The sequence below is a fragment of the Lactuca saligna genome, chromosome 4 (assembly GCF_052625555.1).
Source record: "Lactuca saligna cultivar CGN05327 chromosome 4, ASM5262555v1, whole genome shotgun sequence".
Classification (NCBI taxonomy): domain Eukaryota; kingdom Viridiplantae; phylum Streptophyta; class Magnoliopsida; order Asterales; family Asteraceae; genus Lactuca; species Lactuca saligna.
Genome location: NC_136420.1, coordinates 51,498,542 through 51,511,929, shown reverse-complemented (window position 1 = coordinate 51,511,929; position 13,388 = coordinate 51,498,542). Strand labels below are relative to the sequence as shown.

At 35.3% G+C, this 13,388-nt stretch overlaps 1 pseudogene; it reads right to left on the bottom strand.

Annotated features, from left to right (window-relative positions):
• Window positions 1-3,120: 3,120 nt before the first annotated feature.
• Window positions 3,121-3,672, bottom strand: LOC145038495 (kiwellin-1 pseudogene; annotated as a pseudogene).
• Window positions 3,673-13,388: the final 9,716 nt, after the last annotated feature.

The following is a 13,388-nucleotide window of genomic DNA, read 5'->3' as shown; positions in this document are numbered from 1 at the left end:
ATCTTTGAAATGAGTTTACAAATGCTAGTTTGGTTGTTCTAGTTACACACCTACTATCTTGTTTAGCCATCTAGACATGATTTGTAAAGTGAATCTTGCTTCATTTTCATCTATCTCATGGATTAATGCATTTGTATTCACCTTTTTATACATTGTAAACCGTCCAAATAGTCTTGAATCCATCTACTCCCCCCACCCCCCCCCCCCCCCCCCCCACGCCCCAGCCCCCGGTAAAAAGATTCAACCTAAACATGAGATCATGAAGTCTCACATAGACATCGGAACTCACATGCAAAGCAAACTAAGATGAGTGCATCATATGTCAAAATGACCACTCCAAGTTCCATTTTCCTTCTACGCTATTTTTGACGGCCATGGCGGCTCCGAAACAACATCATACTTGAAAAATCACTCCATGGAATTATTCTTTCAAGATTACGAGCTCCCACAATCTTCATATATGAATTAACAAGGCCGACTCTATGATTTTAAGGGCCCTATGCTAAGTGAAAAATAGGGCCCTAAATACAATTTTTTAATATATAAGGAAAACAAATTTAAGACGGTGAATTTTCGTTACGGAAAACTTATAACTAAATAAATTAATTAAAAAAAGGATCATATGGAATTTTATAAAAAGTTCAATGGCTAATTATGAAACTACTGAAAAACTGATTTATTAAACATATTAGAAGGAGGGGTTGATTATGAAATATATAGCATAAAGAAATTGTCAAATGTGTAACTTGAGTTTAAAACATCAAAAAGCTATGAAATAGGATACAACCAACATTGCTTTTGAATAAAAGACAAGTCTTTTCCAATTGGGCTACCTTAACTCTATAAAATATTTTGAATAAATTCATATATATTTAGTTTTTTCAATATATATTTTAATTAAAACTCGGGCTGTATTTTTTTTCGGAGTATTGTGCGGCTGCCCCTCATGCCCCCCCTAAATCATGGCCTGTGAATTAATCATTTTTAAAGGATCTAAAACATTCACAATGGGAAGCCTTTCTAGTAGCTGACCAAACCCTCACAAACAAAAGTAGCATCAACAGTTACTATGGGAAGGGGTATGCAAAAAACTGCAAAACCAAAAAACCAAGCCCATCCGGCCAATCCGAAACCGGAAAAACTGAAACCGAAAACGAAACCGAAGAAACCAACTATCATTGGGTCGGTTACGATTTGGATATTTCGATATCCGCAGATACCTGTACCGAACCGTTATATATATATATATATATATATATATATATATATATATATATATATATATATATATATATATATATATATATATTAGTTAATGTAAAAGTAATTAAATTAAATAGACTTAATAAAATAAGAAACCGGATGATATATGTTTTCTCATCTAACATGCTCGTTTATGTCTATGGTATTTTTCTATTCGAACTTAGAAGTTTAGATTTTTATCGCTGTTATTTGCTTCATATATCGTGTGTCTGTTTGTTTTCTTATAAATTGTATGGTATATGTTTTCTACGTGCATGTATGGTTATCCTTGAAATTGAGACTTTGTTTTTATATTCATAAATCATGTTTTATGGTTAATTTTATTCTTATAGTTATTATATAAATTATAATGTATAATTTTAACTTCAACAAGTCTTCTTACTTCTAAACTGAGATATTGGTAGTTTGTATTTTTTATTATATTTTCGAATTTGTTATATTTACTGTGTACCTGTAAACTGAACCGTGCTTACCCACCTTCAAACAGTGCGGTCCGGTTCGGTTTTTTACACAATTCGCTTTGGTTTCGGTCGGTGCACATTAGATATCTGCTCCGTGGTCACGTTCACAAATTTATGAATATCCGAACCGAACCAAGTTCGTGAACACCCTTAACTATGGGAGAACCACATTAACTGTTTTAATCCTCATACAACAAATGTAAATTGTTAATACCGGTTTTCAGGATTTTAAACCCTTAGAAGACAACTTTCACAAGCGTTTGAGTAAAGAGAAATGGCCTTTTAGCACCTCTTTCCAAGAGATAGAAGAATCGCTCAGTCACTACTTAATAAGAAAGTGGAAACACATATTGCTTTAGTAAAAAAACATCAATCATTAGTGATGCTCTCCGAAGAATCTCTTGCGAGAACAACAAAGAAAACAGGAAATACTGTTTTTTGTAAAACAAGCATGAATCGATTGTGATATTCTACGGGAGAATCACACGATTGCCGGAAAACCATTACCGAGAGTCTTTGTAAGCATGGTCGATTAGCTTTCGTTTTGTCTCGATCAATCTAATGCAGTCTTGTGTCGGAATGGAATCACAATTCCATTGTCACAAGAAGATATCTCGTGTTATTTAGATGAGAAGAAGAGACTGGAAGAATTAGGTGGGTATGCAGAAGATGGGCATCTCAACTGTGAGCTGGCGGTCCTGCGGGCCCTACGAGGCTGGCATATGGAGTTAACAATCGGTTAGAAAATCATCCCTTCTTAGAAAACAAGATGTGAGACAAATGGTATTGAGCGAAGATATTGAGTTTATGATTATCGGATGTGCTGGGATTTGGGATGTGGTATCAAATTAATCAAGAAGCTGTTGGCGTTGCGACTTCATATGGGTGATAATTATATTGCTATTGTGGTTTTGTTTTGATAATAATCAGCTCGAGTCTGTTACGCGTTCGGGTCTCCTGTGATTATGGTTAGGGGTGTTGTCTGATTGCATAAAGGGAATTAGAATGTGAATACACATGATTATTTGTTATTGTGTTTGTGGTAAAGTCTATTTGTAGGGCTGCTAGCTTCATATGAGTACGTTGGAAACGGTAGTCTAAAATTTTGTAGTGGAAATAATTCTACCATGAAAGATTATAGCACTGAATGGGTTTTGTGTGTCTCCGCGTGTCATATGAGTTGTTGTTTGAATCCACTTACATTTAAAGGTACGTTAATATGTGTATAACATAATATATCTATATACGGGTTTGAATGGATTGGTGCCGATAAGTTTGCTGTGAACCTCCAGTCATTAGTATATATAGTTACATCAATAACTTACAGATTACAATATCCACAAGAAAAAGAAACAGAAATAGTATTTGATGTTTTAAAAGGAGAGCTAGATTAACATCACTCTGTCCAAGTAATATCCAAATCTCCCCAGTTATCCTCGGATACCCCTAAGGCCTTCCACACTGCTTTGGATGCGTCAACAATATTATTAGGGCAAGGTGGTTGATAGTCATGATCACCGTCGCACCCCATAGTAGAGTCACACTCATCCACAACCATTGCCTTTACACTCCTCCCATTTCCATTGATGGTAATATACTTGTGGCACCTATCCCCTCCCTTGTACCATCCGGTTGACAGCGCCACAACTGGTGTGTCATCAGAGTGGTATTGGTTGTCACACTCCGATGGACCACCACCATCACCTCCCTTTTGGAAACTGTTTATTGTCAGTGTTGCTTTAGTATCGCCTGTCACCGGAGGCGAGCATGTATACGTGGTGTAAAACTTACCTTGGACACAACAATCCGAGTTGTTCTCACGGTTGCATTCTCCTGGAGGCGGTTTTCTTCCCCGGATACCACCACTTGGTTTGCAAGTCTGAGCATTGATCTCCAATGAAGTTGTTGCCAGGAGAACCAAGAACAGAACAAAACGGAAATTCTTCATTGCCTTTTAGAATTTAGATGTTGCTAGTTACTCTTTACAATGCTGCTGGATGAGTAGCAAGGCAAATGGGTTGTGCTAATATAGCCTTTTGCTTAACAGAAAGCCAAGTTAACAGTCAACTATGTTGTATATTTTTTTCAAGTGACAGATGTTCCTCTACGGCAATAAAACATCCTTTGGATATTCACTTTCCCTTTTAAGAAAACCAAGTAATTATGAATGCACAGACATACTACAATTTTGTCCATTTTGTGCATGTTGTGTCTAATTTTGTCTCATTGTTGATTTATAAATTATATCTAAAATTACATCCACTATTCTTTTATTTGGGGAAAATATTTTCCATTGATTCTGTAAAAATAACAGATTCAAACTTTTACCAATCTAGCCGCATATTTCTCTTGTAAATTACACATGCAGGTAAAATCATGTTAGTATCATTGATATATTGCTTAATTAGTACGTAACATTATTCATCATTCCACATAATTAATCAAGACCTTATCATGTTACGTTTTAATCCTTTGGTTCTTGCATCAAAGTAAATGTACTATATATCAAGATGTACATATACAATTGGTAAAAATATAGTAGAACAATTGACATTAAGAACAGTGGCGGATCCAGGATCAAAGTAATGGGGTGTCCCAAATATATAAAATGGTATCCCAACAAAAAAATCGCGTAATATACAATAAGGAAAAATAACTCCGAAAAAAATTACACCACTAAATTTTTTTTTAGGGGTATCTCGGGCTACCTCGGGATACATAGTAGATCCGACAATGATTAAGAATCCTTTGGCTATTATTCCGCAATTAACGTTCCACGTACGTAGGTTTTGTTGCGGGTTGATACGTGTCGTTGACATGGTACGGTTTACTAATCAATTTACAATATTTGAAAATTTGATTCCAACTAATGTTTTAAAAATTGTTTTGAACCGGCCTGTCGAACCGGTTGGACCGAAACCGGAGGAGATTACGGTTCAACTATCACCGGTTCTATGTGAATTTCTGAACCGGATTGAACGACCGGTTTGTAGAAAAACTCGGTTGAACCGGTGAAAATAAATCGATTAAACCGGTTAAACCGACTAAAAATACATAAAAAAGAATCATTTGCATAATAAACTTTGATTATTTTTTTCAAATATATTTAGTTTTTTATAAATAAAACAGATGATAAATGTTATAAAGTTTTTTGATGCGTATATATTCATATAAAACTATATTTTGTTTCGGCATTATACTGTTTTTCACTTATATGGATTGACGTAAAACATTAAAACTTATAGTTATGTGTTATTTTAATGTATTTGGAATCATCTACAACTTATTTTATATAAATATATTTTTAATGTATCAACTTGTAAACGTCAAATTTATGATTTATATATGTATGTATGTATATAAAAATAGAAAAAAATGAAAATTATAGAAACCGGCTAACCCGGCGATCGAACTGTTGAACCAAACCTGGACACCATACTGGTTCTACTATACAACCGGTTTTTAAACATTGATTCCAAATTCTTAGTTAACTTGTAATTATCTTTCTATCTCTATCATCTATGTTTCTGTTAGCGAATTCATATATTTGAGTGTCTTTAAATACCACAGTCCGATTCTAACTTTTTATATCAAAATAGTGTAAAAACTTGTCCTGATACTATTTCACCTTACCTTATACAATTTTTTGCACTAAAAATATACCCCATAGCAAGTTCTCTTTTTTAGATTTATTTAGATTTTCAAAAGTATCCTTTGGATTATTAGCTTTCAATATATCTATTTACATTTTTTGTGTGATATAAGCTTAATATAATATATTATTAATAAAATATGACCAACTACATTATTACTTCGAATTATTTTAATCTTTTAAAATGACAATTGATATATACAATAATTACATTCGAAACATAAGAATAAGTTGTGGATGAGTGCGACATAGATAAATTATATTAATTTGTTTAATAACGACATTTGATATATAGAAGAATTGTGTCGGGGTGAAGAACAAAATGGTTGCCAACGAATTGTTGCGGATACCAGGCAGTAGAGTTGATGGTGAATCTAAAATGAATAAAAAATAATAGAAATTAGAAAAATACAAAATAATCTATTAAGGGCAATATACTCTTTTTATGTTCTGTAGAAACGTATATTGTTATAATAGAATATCAATAAGTTAGTCTCGATGCAAAATAATATAAAACATTAAATATATGAACATATTACAAATCTAGCAATTTTGACCAAACGAATTAATATAATCTAACTATATATGCATGATACACTCAAAACCGTTAACTTATATATACATAGTTGCACTGATCTACACTCCCACAACAAACTCTAACTTCATCAAATTTTGTTTAATATGATTTAGATACCTAATTTCAGTCAAACAAATTCTTACTGAATATACATGTCTTGTTTTATTTTGTTTTCGAATTTTAATATCAATATCCCTACTATCCTCTGTGAAATTTAAGGATACCCTTTAAGACTTGATGTTCCGGTGTGATTCTCGATTTATTCAAATTTCATTAAACTGATTATGTTCAAATTTCAATATCAATTCCAACAATCCATGTGTGAAATTTTTGAATACCCTACAATACATTGAATTCCATTGTTAGTTTTGATTAATTCATAATAATAAACTATATTTGATTGAATAGGGCTGTGACTTTTCTCTCTTCGGATGAGTATTTCATTAGTTTTGCTTGGATTTAAGTTGAAGAGTTGTGGTTGAAGGTAAAGAACACTTTCATGTTATTTTCTATATAACGAAGTGAACTTAAGAGTAATCCATTCAAAATAGGCTATCAAGTTTTCTATTTTAAATGTGAATGGAAGTTTATATAATTAGACAATAGAACAATTAATTTAGGTTATATAGATCATATGTATCATTATTAAAAGTTGTATTTAAATCTTTATGGCTTATAATGGAAGGCTTGCTGTGAAGAGCATTTGATACATTACACTGGAATGTTAGATAAATTTGTTGAATTGGGCCTAAACATTACGAAACCATTAGAAATTAAGGGATCGCACCAGGTTAATTGTTTTTACAAACATAATTAATATCTTTGAAATGAGTTTACAAATGCTAGTTTGGTTGTTCTAGTTACACACCTACTATCTTGTTTAGCCATCTAGACATGAAGATTGTCTGAGTTCTTGGATCAAGTAGGTACTCGTCGAGTCGATGCCAGACTCGACGAGTAGCAGTGAGCAGAAGTGAAAAGTGAGAGTAGGACTCGGCGAGTTGGGTGGCCAACTCGGCAAGTCAGCCCAAAAGAAAGTTGACTTTGACCAAGGGTAAAAGAGTCATTTTACCTCAAGCGCGGTGTTTAGTTTTTGATTGAGTGTGTTTATGGACTTGTAGCCGAGGAGATTCAGGAGCAGCCGCCGTTAGCTTCCCAAGCCACACACTCAGCAGCCAGCTTACGAGGTGAGTTTCCTTCCAGTAGGAACGGGTCTAAGGCCACAATGCCGGCCCGTTCAGTTAGCAGTAGTTTCCGGATTTAGGTCCGATGCAGTAGTTGGTATGTTCGATGCCTTCGTGGTTCGAATAGGATTGTGTGCTATATTTTATGTGTTAAGTACTATGTGTTCCGGGCCACGGCCCGATGTAGCATGTCATATATGTGTTATGTTAGTTGATGTGTTATGCTATGCCATGTTCAGTCAGACAGTTCCGGACTTTGGTCCGATGCAGGGGACAAGGTCCCAGTCAGTTCCGGACTTCGGTCCGATGCAGTTAGTTCCGGACTTCGGTCCGATGCAGGGGACAAGGTCCCAGTCAGTTCCGGACTTCGGTCCGATGCAGTTTCCGGGCTTCGGCCCGATGCAGTGGGCAAGGCCCAATATGTGTTTATATGTTATTGTATGGTATGTGGTATTTTGGGGGAGCTCACTAAGCTTCGTGCTTATAGTTTCAGTTTTGGTTTCAGGTACTTTCGCAAGCAAAGGGAAGAGCTCGGGGTGACAGCATCGCACACACCGCAGCATGACTTTTATCCTGGGATGTCTCTTGATATTTTGAGTTGATGTAGTATGATACAGTTTTCCGCACAATATTTTATTATGTTTCGGGAATACATCGCATGTGTTTATGTTATGATACTTATATTATGGTTTTGAATATATGGAAAAACGAAAATTTTTGGGTCGTGTTTTTGGGTCGTTTCAGGATAACTCACCTCGAAACTGTCGGTTGAAAGGATAAGATCCCGCTGCTCGAGACTCTGACACGAACTCCTCCACTGAACATCAAAACATACAACTCAATAAATACCCTTAATTACCAAAATACCCCTGGAAGACAACTGGTCAACCTTGGACAAGTCAAAGTCAACCCCTGACTGACCCTACTCGCCGAGTCAACCTGATGACTCGCCGAGTCCTTATGCTCAGAACTTCCCTCAATTAGCGACCCAACTCGCCGAGTCACCCCAAGACTCGTCGAGTCCAACAACTCTGAGTCCACTCGCACCCAAGTCACCGAGTCATCCCTTGACTCACCGATTCGTCGACTCAACCAGAAATATTGGGACTTCCTCGACAAGACTCGCCGAGTCCAAATGGACTTGTCGAGTCCAAGGCTATCTTCAACCTACTCGGCGAGTAGTTCTTCCAACTCGTCGAGTTCCAGGCCATCTTCAAGCAACTCGTTGAGTCCACCCATGTGACTCGTCGAGTACCACCGGTCTGAATCCATACAGAAGCATCTCAGGCCATGCAATTGATCCAAAACTTAGATCCAACCTCCTACAATCCATCCATCACGTAAAGTGGCAAACTTTACGTGAATCTAAAGAGATCTACACCTTATTCACCTTAGAACCAAGGTTTGGGACATGGTAGCTCCATTAACAACACAAGAACATGGGCTTCAATGCTCTTAAGATCTTCTCCACTCCAGATCTGAGGTAGCAACCTCAGATCCATCCTCCAAACATCAAGATGCCATACAACCAAACACCCCACACAACCCCAAAATGAGAAACTAGGAAAACACAGCCCAAGAACGAAAGTATTACCTCCAAAATATACCTCAATAGTAATGAAACTAGAATCCAAGCAAAGCCCTTTGATCCACGCCACTTCTCCTTTAAGATTTCTTCAACCAACACCTCTCCAAGCTCTAATTTGCTCAATAATGGGACTCTCCACGAATTTAGGGTTTCTGGGACTCAAGGGGGGAATAAGGGAGGTTGTGGAGGGGCATAATGCTCTTTATACAGGGCTTAACCCCGAAAATTAGGGTTTTCTCCATACAGCACCTACTCGCCGAGTCCATCTTTGGACTCGCCGAGTAGGCCACTTGATACGCGACCATAATCGCGACCTGACTCGCCGAGTCTATCCATGGACTCGCCGAGTCACCCTCTGAAACTTACACTTTTAGCCCTTCAACTCTATCCTTGCGATTCCGGGATGTTACATGTATTCTTATCCTTGAAATTGAGACTTTGTTTTTATATTCATCATGTTTTATGGTTAATTTTATTATTATAGTTATTATATAAATTGTAATGTATAATTTTAAATTCAACAAGTTTTCTTACTTCTAAACTGAGATGTTGGTGGTTTGTATTTTTTATTATATTTTCGATTTGTTATATTTAGTGTGTACCTGTAAACTGAACCGTGCTTACCCACCTTCAAACAGTTTGGTCCGGTTCGGTCTTTTACGAAATTCGCTTTGGTTTCGGTTAGTGCACATTAGATATCTGCTCCGTGTCACAATTTTATGAATATCCGAACCGAACCAGTTCGTGAACACCGTTAACTATGGGAGAACCAAATTCACTGTTTTAATCCTCATACAACAAATGTAAATCGTTAATATCGGTTTTCGGGATTTTAAACCCTTAGAAGACAACTTTCACAAGCGTTTGAGTAAAGACAAATGACCTTATAGCACCTCTTTCCAAGAGATAGAAGACTCGCTCAGTCACTGCTTAATAAGAAAGTGGAAACACATATTGCTTTAGTAAAAAAAACATCAATCATTAGTGATGCTCTCCGAAGAATCTCTTGCGAGAACAACAAAGAAATCAGGAAATACTGTTTTTGTAAAACAAACATGAATCGCTTGTGATATTCTACGGGAGAATCACACGCTTTCCGGAAAACCATTACCGAGAGTCTTTGTAAGCATGGTCGATTAGCTTTCGTTTTGTCTCCATCAATCTAATGCAATCTTGTGTCGGACTGGAATCACAATTCCATTGTCACAAGAAGGTATGTCGTGTTATTTAGATGAGAAGAAGAGACTGGAAGAATTAGGTGGGTATGCAGAAGATGGGCATCTCAACTGTGAGCTGGCGGTCCTTCGGGCCCTACGAGGCTGGCATATGGAGTTAACAATTGGTTAGAAAATCATCCCTTCTTAGAAAACAAGATGTGAGACAAATGGTATTGAGCGAAGATATTGAGTTTATGATTATCGAATGTGCTGGGATTTGGGATGTGGTATCAAATTAATCAAGAAGCTGTTACGCGTTCGGGTAATATATCATTTAATTAAATCTTGGGCTCTATTTTTCTCGGGGCCCTGTGCGGCTGCCCCTCTTGCCACACCCCCCCCCCCCCCCCAAAAAAAAAAAAAAAAAAAACGGGCTTGTGAATTAATCATTTTTAAAGGATCTAAAACATTTCCATTAAAAAGCCTTTCAAATACCTAACCAAACACTCACTAACAAAAGTAGCACCAACAGTTTACTATGGGATAGGGTGTGCAAAAAAACCGCTAAACCGAAAAACTGAACCGATCCGACCAATCCGAAACCGGAAAAAATATGGAACCAACAAAAAACCGAAACCAAAGAAACCAACTATCAATTGGTCGGTTACGGTTTGGATATTTCAATATCCGCGGATACCCGAACCGAACAATGATATATATATATATATATATATATATATATATATATATATATATATGTATATATATATATATATATATATATATATATATATATATATATATATATATATATATATGCGAAAAAAACAAATGTATCACTAAATGAATCAATAATAACATGATTCACAAAAAAAAAATCACGAAAAAACATTTCGATGATTAATTTTTATGATGATTTTCTTGATATTCACTAAAATTGTTATAAAAGTGAATTTTTTTCTTGATTTACCTAAAAATGAATAATGAAGGTGTTTTTTTTGGAATTTTTTTCTTGTGAATCATCTAATGATTCATTTCATTTTTTGCTAAGAAAATATGCATCTAAAAAAATTTCTTACCTTTCCACCGAAAATTTCATTCTTATTTGATCTTGACTCTATCTTTCTATATATATATATATATATATATATATATATATATATATATATATATATATATATATATATATATTAGTCAATTTAAAAGTAATTAAATTAAATAGACTTAAAAAAAATAAGAAACTGGATGATATATGTTTATCGCTTATATCTGCTTCATAAATTGTGTGTCTTATGTTTTCTTATTAACTATATGGTATATGTTTTCTGTGTGCATGTATTGTTATCCCTAAAATTGAGAAATTGTTTTTATATTCATCATGTTTTATGGTTGATTTTATTATTATAGTTATCATATAAATTCTGATGTATAATTTCAACTTCAACAAGTTTTCTTACTTCCAAATTGACATATTGGTAGTTTGCATTTTTTTTATTATATTTTCGATTTGTTATATTTAGTGGGTACCCGTAAATTGACCCGTGGTTACCCACCTTCAAACGGTTCGGTTCGGTTCCAGTTTTTACACAATTCGGTTCTGTTTCGGTTAATGCGCATTAGATATCCGCTCTGTGCATGGTTACGGTTCACAATTTTATGAATATCTCTTAATTATGCGAGAGCCTCATTAACTATTTAATCCTCATACAACAAATGTAAATCGTTAATACCAGTTTTCGGGATTTTAAAACCTTAGAAGACAAATTTCAGAAGCGTTTGAGTAAAGAGAAATGGCCTTTTAGCACCTCTTTCCCAGAGACAGGAGAATCGCTCACTCCTTTTTTAAAAGCAAAGTGGAAACACATTTTGCTTTAGTAAAAAAAGAATCAATCATTAGTGATGGTCTCCCAAGAATCTCTTGCGAGAACAACAAAGAAAACAGAAAATACTGTTTTTGTAAAACAAGCATGAATCGATCGTGATATTCTACGAGAGAATCACACGCTTGACGGAAAACCATTACTGAGAGTCTTTGTAAGCATGGTCAACTAGCTTTCGTTTTGTCTCCACAAATCTAGTGCACTCTTGTGTCGGAATGGAATCACAATTCCATTGTCACAAGAAGATATGTCGTGTTATTTAGATGAGAAGAAGAGACTGGAAGAATTAGGTGGGTATACAGAAGATGGGCATCTCAACTATGAGTTGGCAGTCCTGCGGGCCCTACCAGGCTGGCATATGGAGTTACCAATCGGTTAGAAAATCAACCCTTCTTAGAAAACAAGAAGTGAGACAACTGGTATTGAGCAAAGATATTGAGTTTATGATTTTCGTATGTGCTGGGATTTGGGATGTGGTATCAAATCAAGAAGCTGTTGGTGTTGCGACTTCATATGGGTGATAATTTTACTGCTATATGTTGTGGTTTTGTTTTGATAACAATCAGCTCGAGTCTGTTATGCGTTCAGGTCGCTTGTGATTATGGTTAGGGGTGTTATTTGATTGCATAAAGGGAATTAGAATGTGTATACACATGATTATTTATTATTGTGTTTGTGGTAAAGTCTATTTGTAGGCCTGCTTCATAAGAGTTTGAAAAAGAAGTCTAAAATTTCGTAGTGGAGTTGATTCTACCATGAAAGATTATAGCGATAATTGGTTTTTGTGTGTCTCTGCGTGTCATATCAGCTGTTGTTTGAATCCATATACATTTAAAGGTACGTTAATATGTGTATAACATAATATATCTATATATGGGTTTTAATGGACTGGTGCCTATAAGTTTGGTGTGAACCTCTAGTCATTAGTATATATAGTTACATCAATACCTTTACAGATTACAATATCCACAAGAAACAGAAACAGAAATAGTATTTGATGTTTTAAAAGGAGAGCTAGATTAACATCACTCTGTCCAAGTAATATCCAAATCTCCCCAGTTATCCTCGGATACCCCTAAGGCCTTCCACACTGCTTTGGATGCGTCAACAATATTATTAGGGCAAGGTGGTTGATAGTCATGATCACCATCGCACCCCATAGTAGAGTCACACTCATCCACAACCATTGCCTTTACACTTCTCCCATTTCCATTGATGGTAATATACTTGTGGCACCTATCCCCTCCCTTGTACCATCCGGTTGACAGCGCCACAACTTTTTTGCACTACCTTATACAATTTTTTGCACTAAAAATATACCCCATAGCAAGTTCTCTTTTTTAGATTTATTTAGATTTTCAAAAGTATCCTTTGGATTATTAGCTTTCAATATATCTATTTACATTTTTTGTGTGATATAAGCTTAATATAATATATTATTAAGAAAATATGACCAACTACATTATTACTTCGAATTATTTTAATCTTTTAAAATGACAATTGATATATACAATAAGTACATTCGAAACATAAGAATAAGTTGTCCATGAGTGCGACACAGATAAATTATATTAATTTGTTTAATAACGACATTTGATATATAGAAGAATTGTGTCGGGGTGAAAA